The sequence below is a fragment of the Cupressus sempervirens genome, chromosome 9 (genome assembly GCF_028749045.1).
Source record: "Cupressus sempervirens isolate cs-2001-9-10 chromosome 9, ASM2874904v1, whole genome shotgun sequence".
NCBI lineage: Eukaryota > Viridiplantae > Streptophyta > Pinopsida > Cupressales > Cupressaceae > Cupressus > Cupressus sempervirens.
This window is the reverse complement of record NC_143126.1, coordinates 498,416,706-498,438,067: the sequence shown is the minus strand read 5'-3', so window position 1 is coordinate 498,438,067 and position 21,362 is coordinate 498,416,706.

Sequence of the window (21,362 nt, the reverse complement as noted above, 5' to 3'; positions counted from 1 at the left end):
AAGAGAAGCTTGAAAAAGCTATGATGGATATGATGGTAAAATTTAGATATACACCTATATAATTAGGTGAAGGCATTCCTAAAGATTTGTACAATAAATTAGATGCTAAATGGAAGTGGAATTTTTGGTATCTCTAACTATTATTGTCTATTAGTGTCATCCACTTAGTCATTTACCAGGTAGAGTCAGATGGTCATTACTATGATCAATATACTCTATATAGGTTGAGTCATGTACATAAGCAAGTATGTACTGATCTCTATAGGAGCTGAGTAAGTGTATGGTCACCGAGTATTTTCTATATGAGTTGAGCTAAAAAATGACCAAGAAATTTCAAGCATATAAGTGTCGAGATGCATAGTATGTGCCGAGGACAATACAGATTGAGCAACATCAATGTCAAGTGTTAGAAAATAGTAAAGACCGAGAAATGAAGAGTTTACATAAAAGTCAGGAATGAAATTTTTTTTAAGATAAATCATTTTTGAGTTAGCATGGATGGAACATTTAATCTTTGTAGAGGTTGTTATAGAGGTTTTTATGTGTGAATGATGTGGATTACAGATCACTATGTTTTGTGATCAACAATTCTAATGGAGAAGCTATTATGGAAGCATCTATAAAACTCTTTACATAACTCTTTAAATAGAGGAGATCTTAACCTAGATTATAGAGAGATGTGGTATCAGGATGAGAAGAGAACTCTATGCATGCAAACAAGGAGTAATATGTGAATAACAAAGTGAAAGATCAAGATCAGATAAGAAGTCAGTGAAGGTGTTTTATTATCTCTTAATAGAGAAAGTGACCTAATCATAGTAGTGAAAAGGGAAGACAAACATTATTAGATTAGAGGAGAGGACCAATTAGCAAGGAGAAGACTCAAAATCATCTTACAAAGCATACCAAGAGTCAGGTATTAAATCCGTTCTAACCGAATTGAATTAGGGTAAATCTCTTAACATAGTGGTCTTAACAAATCTTTGTAAATGTCCTAATAGAGTCCTTAATTTGTTGTAACTATTAAATTCTCTAATAATGTGAGACCTAGAAGTCTCTTAATATTTGAATAGGGAAGACACCTCATAGGGTAGATCATATTTTATGATCAAACATTGTAACCATGACAGGTTAACTTTATTACTGTAGTAGTGAAGATTTGTGGGTGTCATGCCCACCCCAGTTTTACCTCCACCTTAGAGGGTTTCTGGCTAACACATATTGTGTTATGTGTTTATTTTCATGTATGTGATATATAAAATTTATATGTTACATCAAGTTTATTGTTATAAATTTTACATGCATAAGTTAACTAGTGAATGTGTGAATGAATTGGTGACAAGAAAAAGTGCTTAAGATTCTGATTCACCCTGCTCTTAGTATCTTGTTATTCTATTTATACCTCCATTGGTCAACAATTGGTATCAGATCATTGGCTCCTTGAGAGAAGATTAAACACTTGGAGATGGAGACTTTTAAACTAGATAAGGTTATTGACAATCAGGTGATTGACATCCAACTCATATCGTAGAAAATTGAGAAAGCAAGACAAGATCTGAAGGATTCCTTAAAAAGGAGAAATAAAATTTCTATCTAGATAAAAAAAATTTCCTCTAAAGAAGTTGAGAGTGAAGGACTATTTGAATCAATTAATCCAAATGACAAAGCATCTGCAGATCTACTTGAAAAGACCAAACTCCTAAATGAAGAAATAAGAGGACTAAAAAGAGAACATGTAATCCAATTAGTAAGATTATTGAAGTGAAGGAACAAATGAATAAAGCTGAAGATGAGATGACTATGGGTGAGGAAGACAAAAAAGTAATGGCTACTAGACTTGAAGAAAGGATATCATATGTCCAAAATCTCATAAACACACAATTGGACATGATGGATCAAATAATGCTTGCAAATTAGGAATTAAATCACAAGGATGTGGAAATTGCAAATCTTAAATCACAAAAGGATGCGCTGAAGAATGAATTGAAAAATAAAAAAGAATCTATGGAGAGATTCAACAAACTTAAAGAGGCAATGAAGTACTTTGAAGAACTTATGAATTTATCTAGCTGCTTTGATGGGTCAGGACAACCATGCACTAAACGAGGAGACTCATCTAGGAAGGGAGACCTAAGTAATGCAAAGCTAAAGGAAAAACCAACATGATTCACTGTGGAAAATTTGGTCATACTGCAAAGATTTTTTGAAGCAAACATGGTATGCAAAATCCTAAACCTAAGTTTACTTGTTACTATTTTTTACTGCAAGAAAAAAGGACATCAAATACATGAGTGTAGGTCAAGAATGTAGAATGCATCTACTACACCTAAATTTGAAGGATATTTCTATAACTATAAAAAGTATAGGCATAGAGCATATGAATTCATATCTCATAAAAAACCCTAGTGGACAAATCAAAAGAAAAGTTATGCACCTAATAATGGAGGTTCCAAATGTCACAAGTTTAGAAATCTAAACAAGAATTCTAGGACTCAATTACATTTAGAAAATCAAATAAAAGAAAAAGGTAATAGAAAAATAGATATTGAGAAAATTGAGAAGGAAATGAATAAAAAATGGAAAAAGAGAGTAGAAGATGGAAATAGTGGAGCAAATGGAGCTGATGTCACCCAATCCAATGGAGAAGGTGATCATGTCATCTCAAACTAAGAAAGAAAATTATGTATGGAAATATATATTCAATTGATATATAAGAACAAATTTATGATATATCATACAATAGTTCCTTATATAAGAATAAATTTATGAAGGATTGTCGAACATCGGTAAAATTGTTTATGTTGAATGAGCATTGCAACATATACCAAGAACTTCCAAAGTGAAATGGTAGAAATTGAGTGATATGGAAGAGACCAAGATATAAAGAAAATACCTAGTTCAAAATGCACTAATATCAATAGAGATAGTTGGATTTTTCCTATCTAAGTACACAACATTAATGGAGACCCTAAATTGATCAAAAGAAAATATATATCTAATTTTGAAGACATAATCTCACACGTTGCATACCAATTTCTAGAGCACAAAGCAATTTGGTGATTTGAGAAACTAACAAAGATTTCAAGAATGATTTGGACAAGAATCTCAAACACAGTGAAGATCTGAACCATGTCAAGTGAGGTGAACAAAAAGACTTCAAACCCTAACAATAAATATGGCAACTTCATTTATTGGTGGAATGAGCCAAGAAGTTAGTAAAATTCAATTGGTAAAGAGTGATGCTTGTCCTCCACCAAAGTTTCATGCTATTCCAAAAATTGTAATGAAAGGAGACTCAATGGATGCATTATCCTCGATACTGCCCAAAGTTATTATGATCCATGATGTTAGGAGATTTAACATGTGTAATATTGAAGAAGTGGGAGACTATGAGATCATAAAAACATATGAGAAGTTATGTAATAAAGGAATATTGAAGGGTGAATATAAAGTTATTGAGAGGAAAGGGTTAACTTATGCCCTAGAATTCCTGGAGAATTTCAAGATTGAATGGATTAAAATTATTCTGAGGAGAATCCATGATATAAAGTATTGGTTATAGAATAGATCCATGGAGATCACAATGAAAATGATTCACATAGTGACAAGCTATCTAACCTTAAATAAGAAGAAAACCATGCAATGCATGAGTCATGAAAAGGTTGAGGCAAACACATGAGCCAAGTGAAATGGATGAGGTCTATCAATTACAAAAAAAATTGATCCACTAATTGAATTTTTAGTGAGAGTTATTGCTCACATATTTTACTAGTCAAAGAAATTGAACAATGTGTGGTGCATGGCAGTAGATCAAGCATGGAAGAAGGTGATGAAAGATCATGAATTTGATCTTACCAAGCTGCAAAAATTGCAACTAGTAGAGAAATTTTCATCTATAAGAAAATAAAAGAATTCAATGTGTAAGTTTAATCCCTTGTTGTATGTATTTTATTTTATATCTAGAAGTATTTTCCTGGTGTTGGTGACATTTTTTGGGAACAAGAAAAATTTGCAACTAGACAAATAAATGAATACAATACTCAATTACAAGTAAATTTTGAGAATATTATAGATGCTTACTTTGAGGAATTTAAGAAAATAATGAAGATGAGGATAAGGATAACTGAAGAATTGGTCACAAGTTATTACAATAACATTTATTTTCTTGTAGATACAAATGACACATTGTAAATATAGTAAAGTCAAGGAAGGCTTGGCTACAAAGTTTTGACTATGAAATTGACAACGATCTAGTGAGTGCAAACATTATTGCACTATTGAATGAAGAGATAGACAATGAGGCTAAAACTTTTGGGAAATATGAGGAAGATAAAGAAAAAATAACTACAAATATCAAAATAGCTTCTAAGGAAAAGAATGGTTGACAACCTAGAAGCAAAACTGGACACCCTAGGAAAGGGAAAGGAACCATTATAGTTAGCACAAGGTCTTGGAGAGGATGAAGACAAAGACAATGGTTATGAGGAAGAGGAAGAAGCAAAAGAAGACAAGGGTAAAGTCCTAGTTGTTATCATTCTACCAAGAAAGAAGGCTCAAGGAACAAAAAAGAAGCTAGTAGTGACACCCTCTCTCCTCCACCACCAAATAAGCCAAGAACCAGGGAAACTACTAGTACCAAGCATACTACAAAATAAAGAGTAGTAGAAACTACTAAGCACAATGCCCCTAAACCAAAGAGAAGGAGATCGGTCAGAGGACCAACTAAAGGGATATCTAAGTCTATTAAAGAGGTATATGTAGATCTACAAAGATCTTTAGGATTATCTAATTTTATATTTGTAGAGTATGATACATTGGATAATGCTAATTGAACCAAAATTGAGAAGATTATGGTGGATATGATCAAGCTAATCATAAATTATCTCCTAGTGAAATCAATAATAGAATACCTAAGGACTTATATGAGAGATTAGAAAGAAGATGACAATGGACAAAATTAGAAGAGAAAATGATAATGGCTGACACATTAGTTAGAGTCATGCCTAATCTATCCCAAGATCAAAAGGAAACATTTTTGGTAAAGCATACAAGTAGATTTGTTCCTAAATATAGAATGTTTTTGATCTTATAGAATAAAATGGAAGCTATAGAATAGTAGGATGAATTTCATTGGAAAAAACATTTTTTGGTTATCAACCAAGGCAAAGACTGATACTGTAAACATTGAAGATGATTACAACAATGGAGAAAGTTTAGATGTGTTGAGTTCACAAGCCAACATGTCACTAGTACATGCCAACACCCCTAACACTTCAGAGGCCAAGCAATCAAGGATCACAAATACATAGGCATGAATCAAGGTAAATTAAACAAGTGTAGATAGAAAAACTCAACACATCACATTGAGGACAAAAGAGAATAAGTAGAGATGAATCGAGTACAACCATTATTGTCTTGAGCATTGATGCACCAACATGACCAAGTGGTGAAACTCCATCACCAACTCCCAAAGTAGTGCCTAGCAACAACACTCTTTCACTAAGTAGAAGAGGTAAATCAATAAAGGATAATTCACCAGATATTAATGTTAGTCTAGATAAAATAATTGAGATGCCACAATAGGCTTGGAAAATATCACCTTGGAGAAAATAATTTTGTTACAAGAGGTTTTGGTGAAGAAGAAATGACAAGAAGAGTTAAGAAGAGAACAAAAGAATAAGTAGGTACTATATGATGTGACTTTTTTGGTTGATTCTTTTGACATTCAAAATTTTGATAAAGAGGCCCAACTTATAAGTACTATTGAACAATTAAACGCTGGTAATATGGAGTCAAATGAAAAATTGATAGATTGGTTTGCAATAAAATTGGATAATAAGGTCATGGACAAAGTTTTTGTAACCATTATCGAGTAGAAAGTGCAATTCCAAGAGCAAATATAGGTTGACATAACTAATGCATAAGGTATAACATTTGTACAACATTTTGTTTGACACACCAAGATTCACAAGTGATCTCTAGGCACAAATAAACCAAATTCAAGCTAAGAGGAAGAGATCCAACAATATTATTAATTAGTTAGTAGGATTTAGCATAGATCATTACAATAATCTATTGAATTCTCAAGGCACATTGGCTGAGATAAAGTTAGCTAACATCAACATGAGATCTAAATTGATCTCTATTCTAGCAATGATGATACTCATTTGGAGGTCATGCAAAGGGAGTTGCAATCAACCCAAGATCTTATCAAAGAATATCACAATCTTTTAGTGGCTGACAATTTAATTGATTTAGCTGCATGACTACAATTGCAAAATCACATTTTGGAAGCAACAAGAACCACATGGGATCATGCACTATCCATGATCACCCAAGTTCATAAGATATTCATTGACAAATATGGATTGATTTCATCCATTCAATCCTAACAATCATGACATAAGTGTTGAAAAATAAGAGGGAAATAGATTTGTTAAAAGGAGAAATAAGTAGGGAAATGAATTTGTTATCATATTTATTTTACATTGTTTATTCATTATTCATTTTTGGCATAAGTCATAAGACTTAGGGGAGAGCTTATATCAAATTGTATTTGTAATGATGAAAAAATGACAAAGTATTTTTTCCACTAATGTTAAAGGGGGAGATTGTTGGTATCTCTAACTATTGTTGTCTATTAGTGTCAAACACTTAGTCATTTACTAGGTCGAGTCAGACGGTCATCATTGTGACCAAGATACTCTATATAGGCTGAGTCATGTACATAAGAAAGTATGTACCAAGCTCTATAGGAGCCAAGGAAGTGTATGGTTATTGAGTATTTTCTATAAAAGCCAAGCTCAACAGTGACTAAGCAATTTCAAGCATACAAGTGCTGAGTTACATAGTATGTGCTGAGCACAATATAGACTAAGAAAAAATAATGCCAAGTGTCGTAAAATAGTAAATGCCAAGAAATGCAGAGTTTACATAAAAGTTAGGAATGGAATAGATTATGATGTAAATAATTTTTGAGCCTGCATGGAAGGAACATTTAATATTTGTAGAGGTTGTTACAAAAAGTTTTATGTATAAATGACATGGATTAAAGATCCCTATGTTTTGTGATCAACAATTTAGATGGAGAGGCTATTATGGAAGCATCTAGAAATCTCTTTATAGAAATCTTTAAATAGAATAGATCTTAACCTAGATCATAGAGAGATGTGGCATGGAGATGAGAAGAGAAGTGTATACATGCAAACAAGGAGTAATATGCAAATAGAAAAGTTAAAGATCAAGATGCGATCATAAGTTAGTGAAGATGCTATGTTATATCTTAATAGAGAAAGTAACCTAATTAGAGCACTGAAAGGGGGAGACAAGTATTATCATATTAGAGGAGAGGATCAGTTAGAAAGGAGAAAACTCAAAATCAACGTATAGAGCATACTTAGAGTCAAGTACTGAATCATTTCTAACCAACTTGAATAAGGGTAAATCTCTTAACATAGTGGTCTTAAAAAATATTTGTAAATCTCCTAATAGAGTCCTTAATTTGTTGTAAGTGTTAAATCCTCTAACAAGGTGTGAACTTGCAATCACTTAAGCTTTTAACAAGGTAGACCCTCACATGGTAGATCATATTTTATGATCAAACATTGTAACCATAACATATTTTTTAAATTATTGCAATAGTGAAGATTTGTGGGTGTCATCCCCACCCTAGTTTTACCTTCACCATGGAGGGTTTTTGGATAACAAATATTGTGTTATGTGTTTATTTTCATGCATGTGATAGATCAGATTTATATGTTACAACAAGTTTATTATTACAAGTTTTACATGCATAACTTAACTGGTGAATGTGTGAATGAATTTGTAAAAAGAAAAAGTGCTTAAGATTTTGATTCAGCCCCCTCTCAGTATCTTGTTATTCTATTTATACCTCCATCAGTCAACAAGAATTATCCACTAAAAGATAGATTAGGGAAACTACTTTAGCATGAACAATTCCTGACATAGGCAAGACACATATGTCTATAGCCCTAAAAGATTTTCTAAAGAAATTTATACCTAAAGAGAGGGCATGAATTTTTTCGAAGAATAAGGCCCATGAAGTAGAAAAAGAGAGCATTATTATATGGAAGGAAGCATTTGGATTTCTTGTTCCATCGACTGATGAAGAAGAAGATGAAGAAGGAAGAAATGCTATAAAGTTAGAAGAGAAAGATGATAAAGAAGAAGCTGCTACGATAGAAGAAGAAATAAGGAAATTGGTAGAAGGAAGTGAACAACAAGATTTTTTCAATATTAAGGACATTCTTGATTCATCACCACTGAATCAAAATGTATTAGCTAAGGAAGATTTGAGAAATGATCAATCAAATGCCTCAGACACCTCTCTAGCTAGCACTGATCCAATTTTTCTATAAATACAAGACTATCCATGGATTGAAAGTGCACAAACCAATTATTTTCAAGTTACATTAGTAATAGTGGTTCTTGAAATGAGTGCTAAACAATAGGGCTAGGAAATTATTGCATTTCTATAATTCACCCATATCACAGAAGGTAATATATATGAGAAAGTGGTAGAAGAAGAGAAAGAGTCAATACAGATAAAGAAACCAAAAGAAAAAGAGGTTAATAAAACTCTTATATAGCTATTGAGACCCATGCAAATAGATACATTAATTGTTACACTTATACAACATGATATATCAGTTCCAAAGGAGACAAGATAAACATCTGGACTGAGTGCAAAGGGAAAAAACTATAGATATCACTACATAGTGATAGCATCCCTCGGTCAGAAATAGTGGCACATAAAGATGTTACACCAAAGAAGATAGTGAGTTTGGATGAGATCATCACACTACTCAGGTATGACCTAAAAAATATGACTTTGGAACACATTCAAGAATTAATTTCCCGAGTTGCAAGACAAAGAAAGAATAATTGAGGAGAGAACTCAAGAAAAAGAAGGTATTACATGATATTAAGGACATTTTTGTTGATTCTTTGGAGATTCATGATGTTAATGAGCAAAATAAAATTTTGGATCACCTCATGTATATAGTTGATAAAATAAAAACAACAGATATAGAGACCAGTGATAAAATGTTGAGATGGTCTGAGAAGATATTTGAGCACAATGTTTTGGAGAAAGTCTCAACTGAACTTGTAATTAGGCATGTTGAGATTTCTACCCTTACCACTAGTATGGAAGGAATTTTTGAAGTAATTCATTCTTTGAATATGAAACTTTGTGATGTTGATTTCTTCACATTGGAGAATCAACATTCTATTGATCTAATATAGGTAGATATGAAGGTTTGTACTATTTCTTTGGGCAACAATGAAAGTTCAAGCTCACCTTCATACAATAAATTAAAATTTGATCATAAGAGATTAGACAAGTTGATGGCCAAAGATAGTAGCATATGAAATAAATTGATTCTATTGAGTTCATGCTATTACCTTACATAGAGATAAATCAAAAGGAATTATTTGTAGCTCAGAATCTAATAAGGAGAGATCCACATCTTTCAACTATAGAGAGCCTAATTGATCTAGCTATTTAGCTATAAATTCATGTTCAAGTCATGGAATTAGTAAGATACATATGACATCAAGGACTTGAAGAGATTTTGGTTAGTCACAATTTGTTTTGGATAAATACCAACTAGCCCCTGTAAACCCCAAGCCATAAGTATAAAAAATAAGCGAGAAATATCCTCATGACATAAATAAAGGGGAAAGCTACTCATGCCAAGCTGAGGAGGAAAGATAAGTAAAAAGATAAAATCAAAATAAAAGTTATCAGATGAGTCAATATTAGACATGTATATATAGAAAAGATAAGTCTTTGAAGATCAAATTATAGTCTTAGAGGGAGTAATATTTTTGATATTTTGTAATTTTGAATGGATTGCTAAGTCACAACAATTCTTTTTCCACTAATGGCAAAGGGGGAGATTGTTAATCTTTAAGGATAGTTACCTATTAGTTCCCAACACTTAGTCATTCTCTAGGAAGTATTGATCATTCATCACTATGACCAAGCCATCCAGAGAAGGTAAAACTTTAAAGGACTTGTTTATATTTCACTACATGTCGAGCAAGTCAAATGTTGTCATGCACCCTAGTAGAGACTAAATTAGTATACATAATGAGTAAAACAATGGAGATCGAGCAATGTAAAGTTAACTTATGCCAAGTGAGTCAGTATATGCCAAGCCTATAGAAGCCAAGATACAACATGAATATTAGTTATGACTCAATGTCAAAACATTTAATTGCCGAGTAAACCAATTTTGGCATATGTGTGTTGGAAGCATGAATGTTGCTGATAATTATATGGGAGAGTATTATAGAAACATGATTAGATCATTATCATGATGATATGTTACATTCATGATTGTGTTTGTCATTGATTTCAACATAGCATTTTTTAGTGGTATCTAACAGACGAACAATAGTAAAAAAATCAATTGGTACGGACAAATAGTTGAGAATTTTCACTAAGCAAGGTTAAAGGGAGATACTACTAAGTGTCTAGTATATGCATCTAACCTCAAAAGCATAAGATATTAATTTTGGAAGAAGTTATGTAAGTTTTTGTGAAGACTATTCTAAGATAGAGTTTACAGAAGCATGTTTTGGTAAACTTGTTATATCTCTTAGAAGAATTGATATTCTGAGAAGTTGAAGTTAAAGATGTATAGAAGACATTTTGGAGATGATGTATCTAAGCTCACTCATCATGATTTCAAATGTACAAAAATTTATTCAAGTTACAAGGTGAAAGATTAATGTTATTACTAAGTGTAACATGTTCTTAATGAGGTCCTATAATAATTAATTGAGAAGGTGTAATAGCTAACTAAGGAAGTTATTTTATGGATTCAATATAAAGGAAGGACATTTTCCTTTATCATGTATGAATTACATGAATGATTTCAAGAATCATGAAGAAAAAAATGTGAAGATAAGCAAAGTAGAGCGAAGTTGGAGAAAACTTCATTGCCAAGGTTTTATTGTGAGATTTGGAGTCTGATATTTGGGTATGAGCTTTGTGACCTAGTCTACAAGGTCTGACAGTGATTGGTCTAGTTGATAGGATAAAGGAAAGAGGTTAAAGCACAATATAGACAATTATTCTACAAGGAATAGTTGAGAGATCAATTGGACAATGAGTTTAGTGGTCTTGCCCTAGAAGCTATTTGGATAGTTGGTCCTTCTACCTTCTACAACTCCTAACAAGGTTGGCACAAATCTTAATAGGGTTGGAATCTCATAACATGGATTCAAAGTCTCCTAACATGGACTCATATGTACGAAATTTTGTAGTAGACTCCTAACAAGGTCCATCCTCTAACAAAGAATATTTATATTAGTACATCATCTTGTGGGTATAATTCCTACCGAGGTTTTCCCTCTAATCAATGGTTTCCCTAGTTAAAAAATGTGGTGTAATTGTGTATGCACATCTTGTTATGGTTGCTATTTACTTTGATTGAATGGTTAATATTAATTAAGGTTGATAATTATTTTAATCGGATAATTGATTCACCCCCCCTCTTAGTTATCTTGTTGGACTATTGTTTCTAACAATTGGTATCAAAGCATCAAGTCCTTGAAGATAAATTTTAACAACTTTGGGAGATCCATGGAGAGAATATTTAGTAACGATAGTCTGAAGTTTGATGGAAAAAATTATGATAGATAGAAGGAAAAGATGAAGACACATCTGCTATGTATGGGTCTAGGATATTAGATGTTGACAAAATCAAAAAAGACAATTATTGTTGAAAGTGCTTTGGAAACTTGTACCAAGGAAGAGAGAGAAATTTTCATGTGTGACATGAGAGTTAGAGAAGCACTATTATCTACACTTCCTAAAATTGAGTATAACTAGGTAAAATCACTTAATACTTCTCATAATATTTGGAAAGCTTTGGAAAATAGTTTTGAAGGTGATGAACATTCTAGGAAATTGAGACTACAGACTGGATTTGTACATTTCAAGATGCTAAAATGATGGAATGTGAATCTATAAGAACATATGTAGACAAGATATCATAAATTACTAAAGGTATCAGATCTCAAGGAGGAACCAAGGAAAATGATGAGGTGATTTGTAAGATATTGAAGAGCTTAACGCCACCATTTAAACAAGCAGTTCAAATAATATAGTTATTGATCTCTTGTACCAAATATTTCACAAAGGAAACATTACTTTGGACACTTGAACCAGTTGAGAATGAGCTTAGACAGTCCAAAGAATTGACCAGAATAGAGACAACTTTTAGTGCCCTAAACATTCAACCTAGTTTATTAAGGAGCACAAGTTCTAGAGGAGATTGTGCTAGTAGTAGTAGATCTAATGATGATAGAAAGATAGAAGAAGAAGTAGCCCTTCTGGTAAGAAGAGAGATAGATGGTAAGAAAATCTCTAAATGTTGGACTTGTAATGAGTTTGTTAATTATGCATTTGAGTGTCCTAAAAGAGAGAAAAAGTATAAAGGAAAGTTCAAACCTAAAAGAGATAGAGATTGTTTATATGAAAATGAAGAAGATGATTCTGATGAACAAACAGTAAGTGCCAGTGATGATGAAATAGGATTTGTATCTATTAAAGAATAAAGTCTAGAGAAAATGGATTTGGTATCATAGGTTGAAAAGAAATCTGAATGGATAATTGACAGTTGTTGTTCAAATCATATGACTGGTGATATGAACAAGCTTTTTGACTTCAAAAGTCATGATGGATGCATTGTCAAAGTTGGAAACAATGGAGCTTGCCATGTTAAAGGTATTGGATCTATAAATCTTGATGGTAAGACTAACACTAAGGATGTATATTTTGTTGATGGTTTGAAACACAATCTTTTGAGTATTGGACAACTAGTGGATAAAGGTCATCAGTTACAATTCACAGAGAAGGCATGCATGATCAAAGAAAAAGATAGAAAGGTAATTGGAATAGGAACTACATCTAGAGGTAATGTATTTCAGCTAAATCCCGTTGAAATGGCATGTTTGGTTGCAAAAGTAGATGATAATTGGTTATGGCATAAGATATTTTGTCATATAAACTTTGACATCTTTGTGAAAACTAGTAGTATGATTGTAGTTAGAGATTTGCCTAAGATTGTAAAGCCTACTAACACAATTTTCAAGGAGTGTGTATTGGCAAAACATACCACAACTTTTCCTAGCAAGAAGTTTACTACTACAACAAAGTTGGAGATTTTACACACATATGTCAATGTTCCTACGAAGAATAAAGGATTCTACAGTGAAAGGTATTTCATGATTATTGTTGCTAACTTTTCTAGAATGACGTGAGTTGCATTTTTTAAAGAAAAATCTGGGGCATTTGATAAGTTCAAGATATTCAAGAACAGAGTTGAGAAAGAATTAGGTATGAAGATTAAATGTTTAAGATTAGATAGAGGAGGAGAGTTTACCTCAAATGAGTTTAAAATCTTTTGTAAAGCTAATGGAATCAAAAGGTAGTTTTTAGCTCTAAGAACCCTTGAACAAAATGGTATTGTAGAGAGAAGAAATAGGTCAATAATAGAAGTAGGAAGAGCTATGTTTGTTGAGAATGATGTATCCAAGATGTTTTGGAGAGAAGTTGTGAATACAGTTGTCTACACTATGAATAGAGTGCAAGTAAGGAAAGACACAAACAATACCCCTTATGAACTATGGTTTGGTCACTTACCTAGAGTTAAGTATTTCAAAAAATTTGGTAGCAAATGTTACATCAAAGGAGATGATGATGTTTGTAAATTTGATGCTGGGAGTGATGAAGGTATGTTTCTTGGTTATTCATTGAAAAATGGAGCTTATAGATGTTATAATCTGAGAAACAAGATTATTATTGAAAGTGCATATGTAAGAGTTGATGAGAAATATAGGATACAAGAAAGAGTAGTTGATTACAATTCTGATGATGAGAATGTTGTTACTAAACCAAGGAATGATGAAGTATTCTTTGAGACTAACAATTATTTTTAGAATGAAGGTGAGAAAAGGAAGGAACAAAGCTCATAACCTTCAAAAAACCTAAGAGTTGAGATAACAACTCCTACTTTTGGTAAGAATATGACAAAGAATCATCCACCGGAGTAGATCATTGGAAGCAGAGATAAAGATGTAATGAAAAGAAGTAGAATAAATGAAGAACTAGTCTGATATCTTAAGTTGAACCAAATAATAAAGATGAGGCATGTAAAGATGACTATTGGAAGCAAGATATGAAAGAAGAATTGGATCAGATAGTGAAGAATGTGATAGGAACAAAATGGGTATTCAAGAACAAGATGAATGAACAAGGTGAAGTTGTAAGGAACAGAGCAAGATTGGTATGTAAAGGTTATTCAAAATAAGAAGGAATAAACTATGATGAAACCTATGCTCATGTGGAGAGAATAAAAGTAGTAAGGTTATTTTTAGCCTATGCAACACAAGAAATTCAAAGTGTATTAGATGCATGTCAAGTTAGCATTTCTGAATGGAGAGCTTGAAGAAGAGGTATACATAGAACAACCTGAAGGTTTTCCTTTAATAGATGACAAAGACATGGTATACACACTGAAGAAATCATTCTATGGCTTAAAGTAAGCACCTAGAACTTGGAATGTGAGGTTGGAAAAATATTTAACAAAGATTGGATTTAGCAAAAGTATGGTAGACAATAATCTATACTAGAAAGATATAGATGATGCATTGATGATTTTTGTAATATTTATTGATGATATCATATGTGGAGGAAGTGATGATTAAAGTGACAAGTTTGAAAAAGAAATGAAGAAGGAATTTGAAATGAGCATGATAGGAGAGATGAAATACTTCCTATGATTACAAATTGTTTAGGATAAAGAAAGAATCTTTATTTCTTAGACTAAGTATTTGAAAGATCTATTGAAAAGGTTTAGTTTGGAAACATGTAAACTAGCTGGAACAACTCTGGTATCTATACACAACCTATCTACAAAGTATGAAACACCTACTGTTGAGAAAAAGAAGTAAAAATCTATGATTGGAGGGTTACAATATTTGACCCACATAAGACCAGATATAGAAAATGTAGTTGGAATTGTTGTGATATTTCAAACTAATCCTAGAGAAGCACATTATGTAGCAGTCAAAATGATATTTAGATACCTAAAAGGAACACGAGAGTTTAGATTGTGGTATGATAGATTTAATGATTTCACTTTATATGCTAATACTAATGCTGATTGGGCAGGTAGTATGGATGACAAAAAGAACACCAATGGTGGAGCCTTCTTTCTTGGAGGAAGATTGGTTTCTTGGTTAAGAAAGAAGTAGGATTGTACCTCACAAAGTACAAAAAAAACAAATATGTTGTAGCAAAAAACAATTGTAATCAATTTATTTGGATGAACTATATGTTAAAGGATATAAGGATTGAACTTAGTAAATATTTTGTCATACATTGTGATAACACAAACACAATGAATATGTTTAAGAATCTAGTGTTACATTCTAAGACTAAGCACATTTCTATCAAATATCACATGTTGAGAGAGAAAGTTGCAAAAAAGGAAATTAGACTAGAGTATGTAAGCACCAAAGAGAGGATTGCAGATATTTTCACCAAGCCTCTTCCCAAATAAATTTTTGAGTATTTTTGAGGTATGCTAGGGGTTATGCCCCTTCCTACATCAGAGTAGATGATGCAAGAGTGCATCAGTCCAGTGTTATAGAGCACCATTCTTTGTTTGGACTAAATGATGATGCTTCCTGTATGAGGGAGTATTTGTGATGGACAGAGTCATCTATGACTCTTGTTGGATGTTATTTTGAATAGTGTCTTTGGACACTTGATCAAGTCAGAGACAATTGTTACAAGATTGGTGATTTCTAAAACCTTTGACATTGATGTCAATGGGGGAGAGATTACAAAATAAAAAAACAATTTGAGATAGAGTATATTGAAGATTGATATAGAGTACATTGAGGTATATCAATGAGGAGAATGATTGATGAAGAGGATTTGAAAAGAAAGGATAATACTCTTTTACAATTGGTATTTTTGGAACTAGATGTTTTTCATCTATGTTGCCATCAATGCCAAAGGGGGAAATTGTTGGAAGCATGAATGCTGATGATAATTCTATGGGGGAGTATCTTAGAGACATGATTAGATCATTATCATGATGATATGTTACATTTTTTATTGTGTTTGTCATTGATGTCAACTTAGTAGTTTTTTGTGGTATCTAATAGAAGCAAATTGGTAAAAAATCAATTGGTACAGACATATAGTTGAGAATTTTCAATAAGAGAGGTTAAAGGGAGATATTACTAAGTGTCTAGTATATGTAGCTAACCTTGAAAGCATAAGATATTAATTCTAGAAGGAGTTATGCAAGTTTTAGTGAAGACTATTCTAAGATAGAGTTTACAGAAGCATGTTCTGGCAAACTTGTAATATCTCTTAACATAATTGATATTCTGAGAAGCCAAAGTTAAAGATGTATAGAAAACATTATGGAGATGACAGGGCTAAGCTCATTCATCATGATGTCACACGTATGGAAACTTATTCAAGTTACAAGGTGAAAGATTAATGTTATCACTAAGTGTAACATGTTCCTAATGAGGTCCTATAACAATTAATTGAGAAGGTGTAATAGCCGACTTGAGGAATCATTTTATGGATTTTGTATAAAGGAAGGAAATTTTCCTTGATCATGTATAAAGTGTATGAATGATTGTAAGAAGCACAAAGAATAGAATGCAAAAATAAGTAGAGTAGAGCAGAGTTGGAGATAACTTCATTACCAAGGTTTTATTGTGAGATCCGCGATTTGATATTTGGATCTGAGGCTCATAACTTGGTCTACAAGGTCTGGCAGTGATTTTTCTAGTTGACATGATAGAGGAAAGAGGTTAAGAATAGTATAGACAATTATTCTACAAGAAATAGTTGAGAGATCAGTTGGACAGTGAGTTCAGAGGTCTTGCCCTAGAAGATGTTTGGACAGTGGATCCTTCTACCTTCTATAACTCCTAAAAGGGTTGGCACAACTCCTAACAAGGTTGGAATCTCCTAATAGGGATTCAAATTTGTTAGAATTATTTAGAATAACTGAGAGGGTGGGTGAATTAGTTATCCAAGGTCCAGATGTACAATTAAAACTTTTCATAGCTTAGTGAACCCATAAAACATTTATCATCATGCATGCATCCATAAGATTATGCAATCATTGAAAAACTTGTAGGTTACTATAAAATCAATTTGTAGAAATGTAAACATGAAACATAACAGATTCAATAACACACTTGACACAATGATTTATGTGGAAACCCAATTTGGGAAAAACCACTAGTAACATACTACTCTTTCTCTCTTGTGAAGTGATGTGTTGTGAAAGGCCAACCCTGTTAAAGGTTACAATGCACATTGTTAAATGCGACCCAGTTAAAGGATTTCAATCACCCTGTTAGGAGTGAGCCTTGTTAGAGGACTTTAGATCATTCACTTGGAATGTCACTCGGTTAAAGGATTTACAAATGACTATTAGGTCAACCTTAATCCAAAGGATTTACCCTAGACTAATTACAATTATTAGAGAGCAACAATAAGGCTTGATCTGATAACAACTTACAACTCCATTTATAGATTATATATCTCTATTTCTGTCCTCCATTTTTCTTGGCTTTCACACACTTTAGCTTTGTTAGCTTGTTCACCCTTCAAGCATCCATATCCTTATGCCTTCTTGCTCATCATGCCAATGCAAATGCTTGACTTAGTTCACTAAATGAAGCAATACCCTAGACTCCTTGTCTTCCTTAGGTTCTCGCACATGAAAACCTTTTCTTTTGATGAGTCATACTTATAAATAGAGAATTCAAATATTTTGACTTTCATTCTCCATTGTCCAATTTAGGGTTAGATTAGATTAGGTAGGATTCAATGAATCTACCCCTTATTTCATCCCATCCCTTTCTAGAAACTTCTCCTTTAATCCTCTTTGAATTTGCCTTAAAATGGTTTACCACAGATTTTGTGACACCAACTCATGAACCTTATCTTCCACATGGTTCACACAATCCAATAAAACAAACTTATCAGCTCAGATCTATCAAATTTATGATCTTTCAAATAATGTTTACACTTGACATTAACTTGCTTCTAATGCTCAGAACATATTGCATTGCTCGACATCCTTTGTAAAATCACTCAAAACGAACTAAAGTTTATTGGTTCTCAACATCAACTAAAATTTAGCCGACATCAACTGTTTTACTCGACATACACTAAAATAGACTTTTACTTGGCTCCAACAATTTTTTTGCTTGGCTTGCACCGACTTTGCTCGACACCTACTATCTACTCAATCAAGCTTAGGAGGAAAACTTTGTTTAAGTTGTTCTTCTAAACTTTCTTAGTGGAACCAACCTTTGCAACCTTAAGTAGATTATCAATGCACTATATTATCACTATTTTAGCTAATTCTTGTACTCCTTTTTATATCATAACTCAACCTTTCCTCTAGGTGCTATTGTTACATCTTTTGATCAAATCCTTTCCATCAATCAAATAAGTGATAGTACTTAAATCATATAAGTAGTTGTCTTACCAACAACTAGCAGGTTTGACATCAGTGACAAAATAATGATTGAAACACATTTATCATATTTGTATCAATCTATTTTCAACAAAAGTCTCCTAATAGGGACTTATATGTACAAAATGTTGTAATAGACTCCCAACATGGTCCATCCTCTAACAAGGAATATTTATATTAGTACATCATCTTGTGGGAATTATTCCCACTGGGTTTTCCCTCTGATCAAGGGTTTCCCTAGTTTAAAAAATATGGTGTAATTGTGTATGTACATCGAATAGTTAAGTTTAATTAAGGTTGATAATTGTTTTAATTGGATAATTGATTCACACCGCCTCGACCCCCCCCTTCAGTTATCTTGGCGGACTATTGTTTCTAACAATGTGTTTTTAATGGCACAAACACTTACGTAAATTGGTTTAGCCAACTTTTATGCAAAATCTAAAGATTGTAGAGATAGTTAAGGAGAAAATTATGCATTTTTTCAGAATGCATTAATCCCAAGAAAAGAAGATTAAGTGATTCAGAAAATTAGAAGGGATAGTCAAAAAAAGGATGAAATATGGATCATTGATTATGAACTAGAACCTTCTATGATTATCTATTTAAGAAGGGATCGAACCTTGAATCATTAAGGAAGAGTATGACAAGCATGAAAAAAGTATAAAGGTGTGAAGAAGCTAAGGATATAGAAAGGAAGGCTAAGTTTGATAGAGAGATCATACAGAGTAACCTAGCGATGAAGGGAATATCATAACATATCAGATAAGGAGATCAATTTTGAACATTGAAGAGAAGAGATCCATAAATAGATTTTAGAGGAAATCAAAGGATAGGTACTGAGACATTCTAATAAGTGAATTGGGGAAAATATCTTAAGAAAATGGTTTTAATAGACATTGTTTAAATATCCCAACATAGTTCTTACTTTATTGCAAGTTTAAATCCTTTGATCAAGGTAGACCTAATAGTCTTGTAAATCTCTTAACTAAGTAGACCCCTCATAGGGTAGATTATTAAAAGTGATCAAATTGTAGCCCTAACAAAAAAACTTTGTTGTTGCAACAATAAATATTTGTGGGTTTCATCCCCACCCTAGTTTTACCTTCACCTTGGAGTGTTTATGTGTTTATATTTTCATTGATGTTACACTTAGATTTAAATCCTAACATTACAGTTTATGATTATATGACATGAGATTTAAGATATGAGATGGATTAGTAGTGAATTTAGTTATCTATATTATTATTTAAGTGGAGAATTTTTTTTATAGATCTTGATTCTCTCACCCCCCCTCTTAGTATCTTGTTTCCTAATAAGACTTCCAACATACCACTTTTTTATTTCTTTTGGGTACTTCTATTCTAAGTTTTTACCCAAATAAATTCTTTCTCAAATTCTTATTTATGGTTTTCTTATTTCTTGCTATTATTCTATCTATTGTATCTCTATGTCTTCTTTCTATAATTTCCATTTTATTTTCCTTCTTTTTTGTTTGTTCTTATGTATGAATGTTGTGGATTTACTCATGTGCTTTCTCCCCAAGATAGTTTGGTCTTGTATATCATTCAGTGATAACAAGAGATCATGATTTAATTTTTTATAATCTTTAATGTTGTTGCTAATTTCCTCAGAGAGTGATATGTCCTTGTGGCATTGATTACAATGTTGTAGCTTGGACAACTTTTATTGGATATATCTATTAAAACCAACTCATTGACCTTACTCCTCTAAGATCTCTCCTTTTCCATGTCCTCCTTTATTAGATAGTATACTATTGTCACTTTTGTTTTTGGTTCTCTAATTTATCCTTCCACATATGTTTCCTTGATGTTCCCCAAATTTCTATATATTCCATTGGTAATTTGATTTCCATGGATTTCTTTTGAATGATATCTTTTCCTTGAGGGTGAAAATTCCTTAATAAATTTTTAAGGTTTGATGTTTAGTGGATTTGATATTTGATTCTATTTGAGTCTATATTTATGATGTCATTTATTTTACCTTCATATTTTCCAAAAGGTAGTCTGTAAATGGATCTTTTAGTTTTTTTTGGGGATTGAATATCTTCTTACTCATTTCTATGTTGAGGAGAAATTTTATATCATTAGATATCTTGAAGTATGAATCAATATCTATTAGATTGCATAAATCTTTTCCAATCTTTTTAAGGATTTAAATATGGTTTAATTTAGGAGGAAGAGATTTGCATTCTATCCAAGAGGGAGAAAATGTATTTGCATCATTTTCTCAATGAAATTAGGTTCCTATTTTATGAATTTTAGCAAGTATCCTTTGTATAAACAATAAGAATCTAAAAGAGACTTATCCCTAATATGATTTCTTTGACAATGTAAATAAACTAAACAATTTGAGAAGAAGGAAATAATTACATGTACCCTACAGTAATCTTGAAGCCACTTTAACACTGGGGGAATTTTTGATCCAAGGCCATTCCAATAACTGTCCAATCCTTGATCATTACATGTCCACCATATATTCTCACTAAATTCATCACATATGATTTGGATGTCTTTCATATTGGGATTTTGGTATTTTAAAGAGAGTGGATTGTTATCAACATTTACTGGATTTTGTTTAGAGTTGGGATATCTTCATTTTGCTTAATCTTGGAGGAAGGGTTCAAAATTGTTTGCTATATTTGGGGATTTGGTCTAAGAATATTAGTAGCTACAACATAAAATTTCCTATGGGTAGAATATATGTGTCTTCTCATCTATTTAAAAGGTAATTCTTGCTTTGTTCCTAAATTTTTGATGACTAGATGGATTGGAA